Below are 8,524 nucleotides of genomic sequence, written 5' to 3' on the forward strand. Positions count from 1 at the left end.
ACATTCTCGGGAGCTATCTGAGCTAGAAATAGAGTCTTGGAAGCAACTGGTCCCAGGACTGTGTGTGACTAGCTAAGGAGAAAATGCAGACAGAAGACAAAGGACCCAGATGCAAGGCTCACTACACATTCGAAGAGGCAGATGTGGGGGAGGCAAGGTGCTAGATCCCTTCCTGCTCCCACAATGCAAATCAACTTCACAACGCAGGCGCACCAGTAGCCAGTGAAGTAGGAGGGGCAACGAGAGCAGGGGTCACGGAAGATAAAAAATGTACTGTGTAATCCAGGAAGTGGGTCGCTGAAATTGAGATGGCCACAGAAAAGGGACCATCAGATGTGCGATCATGCAGTCAACTGTGCAGGCTTGCAGGATTGGAGCCCTCGGATACAGGTGAGTAAGTGGAGACCAAGTCCGATCAGAAGAAGGCTTAATGTGCTCCAAGCGGTGGGGATGGGGCTGAAGGTGGCAGTGGGGGTTGGGGGATGGTGCATTTGCTAAGAGATGGTGTGAGGTCAAGGGAGTCCATCTTGGTTGGACCGGTTTCTTGATTGTTGGTTAGTTGGGGTTAGTTAGTTAGTTTGTTTGTTAGGTTTCATGAGATAGAATTTCACGTAGCTCAAGCTGGCCATAGACACATTATGTTGCTGGGAGCCCCGCTATTGATTTGGTGTTTGCTTTTTCGGAAATAGGAGCTACCAGAACACATCTGTGCTTTACAAAATTGAATGTGTTCGGGTGTTGTGCTAGCATGGGTGGCTCTGTTCACCACGTGCATCATGTGCTTGACTGATGGAGGAAGGCCAGAGGAGGGTGCCAAATCCCCTAGAAGTGAAGTTACAGTTGATTGTGAGCCACCATGTAGGTACTGGGTGTTAGTATTTTTTCTCAGCTCTGCCCCACAGTTACCTGGCATCAACCAGGTATGCCTGACTCTCTATAAAAGTGGCTGTTCGCACTCTCTTTTGCTTTCTTGCTTTCCAGGTCTCGCTTTGGCCTCTTGTCCCTTCCCCCTCTCTCCCCATTCCCTTACTCTCTCTCTCTCTCTCTCTCTCTCTTTCTCTCTCTCTCTCACTCTCTCTGCCTTTCCCTGTCTCTACTACCCTCTCAACTCCCCTCCCCATGCCATGAATAAACTCTATTCTATACTATAGCATAGTGTGGCTGAACCCTCAGAGGGAAGGGATTTCTCAGCACGGACCTGAGGAGGCACCCCCTTCCCCAACACATGACTACACATCCACCGAACATACCTCCTCTTTCCTTATCTTTTTATAAAATACAACACTGGGAATCCTGGATCTCTAGGAAGGGCAGAAAGTGCTCTTAACCTCTGAGCCATCTCTCCAGTCCTCGTGTTAATATTTTGATGCCCATGATGTAGTTTGTGGGGAGCCCATGAGGTTTCTGAGACTGTCTAAGTGGAGTAGCACAGGTTGGGTGTAGCCCTGCATGGGAAGACATGGCCTCTGATAATCTTTCCCACATTCTACTCGATACTCCTGGATACCCAGATGCCCCTCTCTGTGTATCACCTGAACGAGTTCTACATTTTCAAATTTTATTTATTTATTTATTTAAATATTATTTATTTATTATTCCTTATACCAGTACATTGTAGCTGTCTTCAGACACACCAGAAGAGAGCATCTGATCCCATTACAGATGATTGTGAGCCACCATGTAGTTGCTGGGATTTGAACTCAGGACCTCTAGAAGAGCAGTCAAGTGCTCTTAAGCTCTGAGCCATCTCTTCAGCCCCTCAAATTTTATTTATTATTTGTGTATATGTGGTATGTGTGCCACAGTGCCTGTTTGGTGGTCAGGGGACATCTTGCAAGAATTGGTTATCTCTTTCCACCACATGGGTCCCAACCCCCAGACTTGGTTGCTTTTGCCCACTGAGCCATTTCACTGGTCCCTGAATTTTCAACACTGGAGCCCAGATAGTAAAAATTTCCACCGTGCTGGACTCTAATGCCACACATAGGAAACTGTGTGTGGTAGTCTTCCTTATTTCGATAAAGCCGTTCTTCCTGGGTGATCTTCTACCCTACCAAGGCATTAGACCAGGCCTGAAATCTGTGTCCTTTTACATTTTTCTTGAGAATCCAAACTAGGCAAGCCACAGGTCATCAAACATTAAACTGAACAGCCCTGAGCTTTGCGATGCTCAGCCTTGCGGAACACATCTTGCGCCCGTGGTTACCTTGTGAGGCTAAGTCCATTCCGTTCTCAGAACTGACAGCCAGCAGAAAGAATGTCTCTCTTAAAAATTAATGTGATCGTTTCAGAGAACGAGAATATATAAAGTGCCGTGTCCACTTCTCTCATTTCTGCCCAGGAAATACAGAAAAAAAGTTAATATTTAATCATCCCAATGGCCGCTGTCACACGGGCTTTGTTTTTCTAGAGACATCTCTTGCTGACTTAAAGCCCCAGTGGCCCCTGAGTCTGCCTCCCTGATGCTGGGATTACAAGTGGCTGCCACCTGGCCCAGCTTTTGTTTTATAAAACATGGGTTCTGGGATCCAGTTAGCATGCTTTTGTGCTAACTGCTCTACTGACTGAGCTGTCTCCGAGGCTTCAATCAGCAGGTTTTTATTTCCCATGGTTTTAAATGTGTAATGTCTATACCTTTCTATCTCTCTGATTAAAAAGAAAGTTCTTAATCTAAGACAGACATCTATATAGACACACACGCACATGAGCATACGCACACACGCACGCAGGGGTTATTGTGGTAAATACTGCCGTACTGGCTAGTTTTATGTCAATCTGACACTAGCTAGAGTCATCAGAGAGGAGGGAGCTTCAATTGGGAAAATGCCACCATGAATTCTGGTTGTAAGACATTTTCTTAACTAGTGATCAATGTAGGAGGGCCCAGGCCACTGTAGGTGGTGCCATCCCTGGCCTGGTGGTCCTGGGTTCTATAAGAAAGCAGACTGAGCAAGCCATGGGGAGCAAGCCAGTAAGCATTGTTGTTCCGTGACTTCTTCACCAGCTCCTGCCTCCAGGCTCCTGCCCTGCCTGTGTTCCTGCCCCCCACTGCTTTTGATGATGAACTGCTGTATAGAATTGTGAGAGAATAAACTCCTCCCCAAGTCATGGTGTTTTATCACAGCAATAGACATCCTGAATCAGACAAATACATCTAAGAATTTTTACACACATAACACATTGATGTCTAGTGGAAACTTACTAGACCTTCTGCGCAGCTAACATGAGCTCTTTATGCATTAACATATTGAGACTTAATTTCTAGAGCGACTGATTCTGTGCTGTGCTACATGACTTTAATCATAATCAGTGAAAGCTCCATTTGGGAAAATTTCAAAAATAATATTCTGCCCTTACCCCTCGCTAGTGTCATCACAGTAGACCAGTTCAGAAGTCCCCTAAACCCCGCCCTCCCAAAAAAAGGTCTGTCTTTACTTTTCTCGGAGACAGGATATAAACGAAGCACTACAGAAACCCGTGTTTAAAAACATGGAGTTCTTGAGTCCATAGTGCCCCTGGCTGGCGACCAGATTGCAGTTTTTCTCTGCTTAGCCCTCAGTAACAGCGGAGCTCGTCTGTGGACAGGGTGAGGCGCAGAGACCTCTCAGAAGCTCCCACGTCGCCAGGCCGAGCCTTGGCTTCCAAAGAACACTGCTGTCTCCTGTATTTAGAATAAATTCAACGCTGGTTGTCTTCCAGGAGCTGCACTGTGGCCAAACATCCCTGTTTCTTCAGGTTTGGGAACAAATCGAGACTGTTTTCTTCCCGAGAAGCAAACACTTCAGATAACTAGCGGCAGTTCTTAGAAAGAATGTGAACGGATCTCCCCACCTCCGAAGCTGTCTGGAAACCTGGAAAGTCTATTCATGAGGAAAGAGGTTTGCTTAAATACTTTCTTCAGTGGCCTGTATGGTCGAGTCTGAGAGTTTTGCGCTCAGTGAATGATACCTTAAGTTTATAAGCCAGCCTGGCCTTCCACATGCTGAGATCTTCGGCATGGACCTCCGCAGCAGGCTGATGCTGGAATGTTAATGAGGACATGACAAGCAAAATTCCTGTCTCCCTTCCCCATATATGGCAACCCCAGGGCCTAACTGGAGAACACTCCTATCCACTTTGACGCATGGGCAATATAGGAAACCTATCAAAAATAGTATGTCCTGGGAAAGATGGATGGGCTAAGATCCTGGAAGTGACGGTCTCTTGCAGGAATTTCAAGCTAATTGGAACTATTTAAACTAGAAAGGCAGATATGTCTTCAGGTATTCATGGTCAATAGCCACATGCTGAGTGTTTTGCAGGGTCTCTTTATTGGAAGACACAAGTGGAAATATGGAAGAATTTGGATTCCCTAGGATCCAAAAACAAGCTTGCAAGAGGGTTGGATTTAAGTCCTGGCACCTCCCTATTCAGCCTATGGGGGACCATCTGGCATGGGTCTGTTGCTTGTTTGAGTTCAGAACCAATTTGATCACATCTGAGACCCTAGTGAGGCGATTTTACCTCAAAGTTGCCTCTGTTTTTCCATCAGCTCAATGGGGAGATCAGTAGCGTCTGCTCATAGTTTGTGCTGAGGGTGATGTTTGCAAAACTCTGACAAATGTAGGCGCTGCTTTGCTTTGTTTTGTTTTGTTTGTTTGAGACGGGGGTCTCTCTATGTGGCCTTGGCTGTCCCTGGTACTGACTGTAGACCAGGCTGGCCTTGAGCCTGCCTCTGGAGTACTGTGAATAAAAGCAGGCACCACCATGCCCCACCCCCTGTAGTCTTATGACCACAATGGATGGTAGAGCCTGTGGGCAAGCAAGGTCTCTGGAAGGATCCTGAAGTCTGCTGACGCTTAAAAGACGACTTCAATTTGGGTTAAGGTTCCCATGGTGTCTCTGTTAGACATAGTACTGACATAGTACTCAGTTATAATTTCAAAACTGCCTCATTTTATCCCTTGAAAATTAAATTTACTTGTAGTATTACGTTTGTGTATAGGGCGATGTGGGCATGCCAGGGTGTGCTTTTGGAGATCAGAGAGCAAGGGACAGGAGTTGGTTCTCTCCTTCTACTATGTGGGTCCTGGGCATTGCACCCTGGTCGTCAGGCTTAGAGGCAAGTATCTTCATGAGCGAACCGACTCAACCACCCATTTTCCACATTGATATGTCACAAAACCATGACCCCTGAACCCAGCTTCCTGTATGTGGCACAGATATTCCACTGCATGGTTTCTTTCTTTCTTTTTTTTAACATTTATTTATTTAGTGTATATGAGTACACTGTAGCTGTCTTCAGACACCCCAGAAGAGTGCATCAGATCTCATTACAGATGGTTGTGAGTCACCATATGGTTGATGGAAATTGAACTCAGGACCTCTGGAAGAGCAGTCAGTGCTCTTAACCACTGAGCCATCTCTCCAGCCCAACTCCATGGTTTCTTTTGCAGGATTCACGATGACTGGAGATTTAATCAAGACCTTGTACGCACTGGGCATGGGCTTTTCTGTTGAGCTGCATCCTAGCCCTTTTATTTTGATTTGTGATAAAAATTGCAACATCTTGATCCAGGTTGGTTTCCAACTCACTATGTAGTCCAGGGCTGGTCTTGAATTGGGGCTTATGGTCACCATACCCAGTCATGGATTTTTAAACCTGGAAGTGACTCATAAAAGAATAGGTTTGTTGGTGCTTTGATATTCAAGTGATACTAATAAGAAATCTTCACAACGTACTGTGGATTATATTCATACCAGAAGTCTATGTTATTCTGAAGTCAGTGTAATTCAATTAAAATAAGCTGCATTCAGTTCAACTCTCCATCATTGAGCCCCCATGGGAGGTGCTTAGAAAGACAAATAACATTTGCTTTTTACAATTGCAGATCCTATAGCCTAACAGGAAGGGAAGGACCCAAAGCTGTTCATGTGGTTACCCTGTGATAGACATGGATTTCTGTTACAATCTCTGAGTAAACAGAGAATGTGATGGTTTGAATGTGCTCTGCCCAGGGAGTAGTGCAATGAGAAGGTGTGGCCCTGTTAGAGTAGGTGTGTCCTGTGGGCTTGGGCTTCAAGACCCTTGTCCTAGCTGCCTGGAAGTCAGTATTCTGCTATCAGCCTTCAGATGAAGATGTAGAATTCTCATCTCCTACTGCACCATGCCTGCTTAGACACTGCCATACTCTTGCCTTGATGATAATGGACTGAACCTCTGAGCCTGTAAGCCAGCCCCAATTAAATGTTGTCCTGACGAGAGTTGCCTCAGTCGTGGTGTCTGTTAACAACAGTAAACCCCTAACTAAGACATAGGGCTTTGCTGATTGATGATGTTTGCCTTTGAGAACTCGCCAACAGCCAACTGAAGGCAGGATACTTCACTGAGCCTTAAAGAAAGTATGGGGAGAAGAGAGCACTTATTGAGGCAAAGCCGAGGAAGGCTGGGAATGAGTTTCTCTCAGGTCCAGGGACTGATGTTGCAGGGCTGGAATACAGCACGTGACACCACAGAGAAGAGGGGGCCCTCCTAGAGATGGGCAACTTATCGGAGGGGCTGATGGCAGCGGCCTTCCAGACTCCACAAGAGCCTGCTTGTGTATATGTGTATCACCCGTGTGCCTGGCGTCTGCTGAGGTCTGAAGAAGACATTGGATCGATCCCCTGGGACTCGAGTTATGGAGAGCTGTGAAGCCCTGCATGGATCCTGAGAACTGAACCTAAGTGCTCTGTAAGAGCGACAAATGTTAACTACTGAGCCATCTCTTGGGCGCCGGAATCTTATTTCTTTAGCGAGGTTCTTCTTACCGAATCTAAGCTGCCCCCTGTTGGAGTGGGCTAGGGCTATAAGCCAGGCGTGTTACAGGTGTGTGCCTACATACCCAGCTTTTACAGATGTGCTCGGGTCTCTGAACCCAGATCTTCATGCTTGTGTGGCAAGCACTTTGTCCCACGACGAGTCATCCTTCTGTTCCTGTTTGAAGGATTTTGTATTGCTATTACCAGAGCCTGGGGTTAAGCTCTGCCTCTGCCGTGCAGAGATCCAGTAAGAATCCAGTAAGAATCTGTGTGTATTTGTCTACATGTGTACCGAGTCTGTTTTCTCTCTTTTCTTTTTGTGAACTTGCTTTTTTTAAAAAAAAAAAAGAGTTGTTTATATTTATGTATAATAGTGCTCTATCTGCATGTATGCCTGAATGCCAGAAGAGGGCATCAGATCCCATTACAGATGGTTGTGAGCCACTACGTGGTTGCTGGGAAATGAACTCAGGGATGGCTGGAAGAGGTTGTAACCACTGAGCCATCATCTCTTCAGCCCCTCAAGACCATTTTCTGAAAGGTAATACTAGAGTGGGACATCCCCCAAATGACAAACTCGACAGAGGGGACCTCCTTCCTTGAGTCCTACTTCTAGAGATTATAGAGATGTCACCACTAATCATAGAAGAGCACAATAAGGGGACACTATCCCTGGCTTAACTATGGTCCAAATTGTCATCTAGGCAAACTCAAGGTGTCCCAAACCTGAAAGTCGTGTCTTAGTTGTGCATGAAAAGCTAGGAAGACAGCTGAAACCCAGAGCAACTGAGATGTAGCAGCCAGTTGATGACACCCAGGTGTCCCTAATAATCAAGCTGGCAGAACAGGGAAGGGGTGGGGGTGGGGTACAGGGATCACCTTTAATCTGCACGGTGTGTGTTTATTGTCTTACATGTTTCTCTAAATGAAGAGCGAAGTCTTTACAAATCAGCCTCTCTAAGAGTTACAGGAAGGCCGTGTCACTGATGAGGTCCCACCTCAGCCCAGGGACAGAGGATCCTGAGGGGACAGGGCTTATGGTTGTTCCTGGGCACCGTGAGTCTCTGGAAGTGACAGAGAGAGAGAAAGACAGAGAGATTGGAGAAAGAACAGCATCATTGATAGGAAGTCTTTTTTTTTCTTCAAAGCTGGGCTAGGTAGAGGCAGCTGAATGAAGAATCAGTACTCTCTCATGATTCAAGGTCAAGGCTTTTGTTCCAAGCAAAAGACAGATTGTCTTTTGTCCCTCCATAGCTAAATGATACCCGAGGTCCCAGGAGGAATAGCTGGTACCTGTCACAAGACACCACAGCTTTGTCACATGCTGTGTCCAGCTCTAGAATGAGAATTCAATGCCCTGACCTCTGACCCACTCCCCATCCATCAGTCTCTTGATGTCTGGTTTCACAAATACCAAAGATAACCTCCCTTGACTGAGAATTTAGTTTTCCTTGAAATGCACCACATTTCAAGACAGTGTTGGTAAATAGAATTAAAAGTTTTGGGCTGGTGAGATGGCTCAGTGGGTAAGAGCACCCGACTGCTCTTCCAAAGGTCCGGAGTTCAAATCCCAGCAACCACATGGTGGCTAACAACCATCTTTAACAAGATCTGGCGCCCTCTTCTGAAGTGTCTGAAGACAGCTACAGTGTACTTACATATAATAAATAAATAAATCTTTAAAAAAAAAAAAAAAAGTTTTTAGAGTAAGAGGGGATGTATGCCAATTCAGATAATAGAAGTG

The 8,524-nt window shown here is 45.9% G+C and overlaps 1 long non-coding RNA gene across 1 annotated transcript; it reads left to right on the forward strand.

Annotated features, from left to right (window-relative positions):
• Positions 1 to 221: 221 nt before the first annotated feature.
• Positions 222 to 4,423, forward strand: Gm10451 (predicted gene 10451). Its single transcript, NR_028520.1, has 2 exons — positions 222 to 390; positions 3,700 to 4,423. It is a non-coding gene; the product is annotated as a predicted gene 10451 (long non-coding RNA).
• The last annotated feature ends 4,101 nt before the right edge of the window (positions 4,424 to 8,524 follow it).

This window comes from Mus musculus, chromosome 12, assembly GCF_000001635.26.
Source record: "Mus musculus strain C57BL/6J chromosome 12, GRCm38.p6 C57BL/6J".
Taxonomy (NCBI): domain Eukaryota; kingdom Metazoa; phylum Chordata; class Mammalia; order Rodentia; family Muridae; genus Mus; species Mus musculus.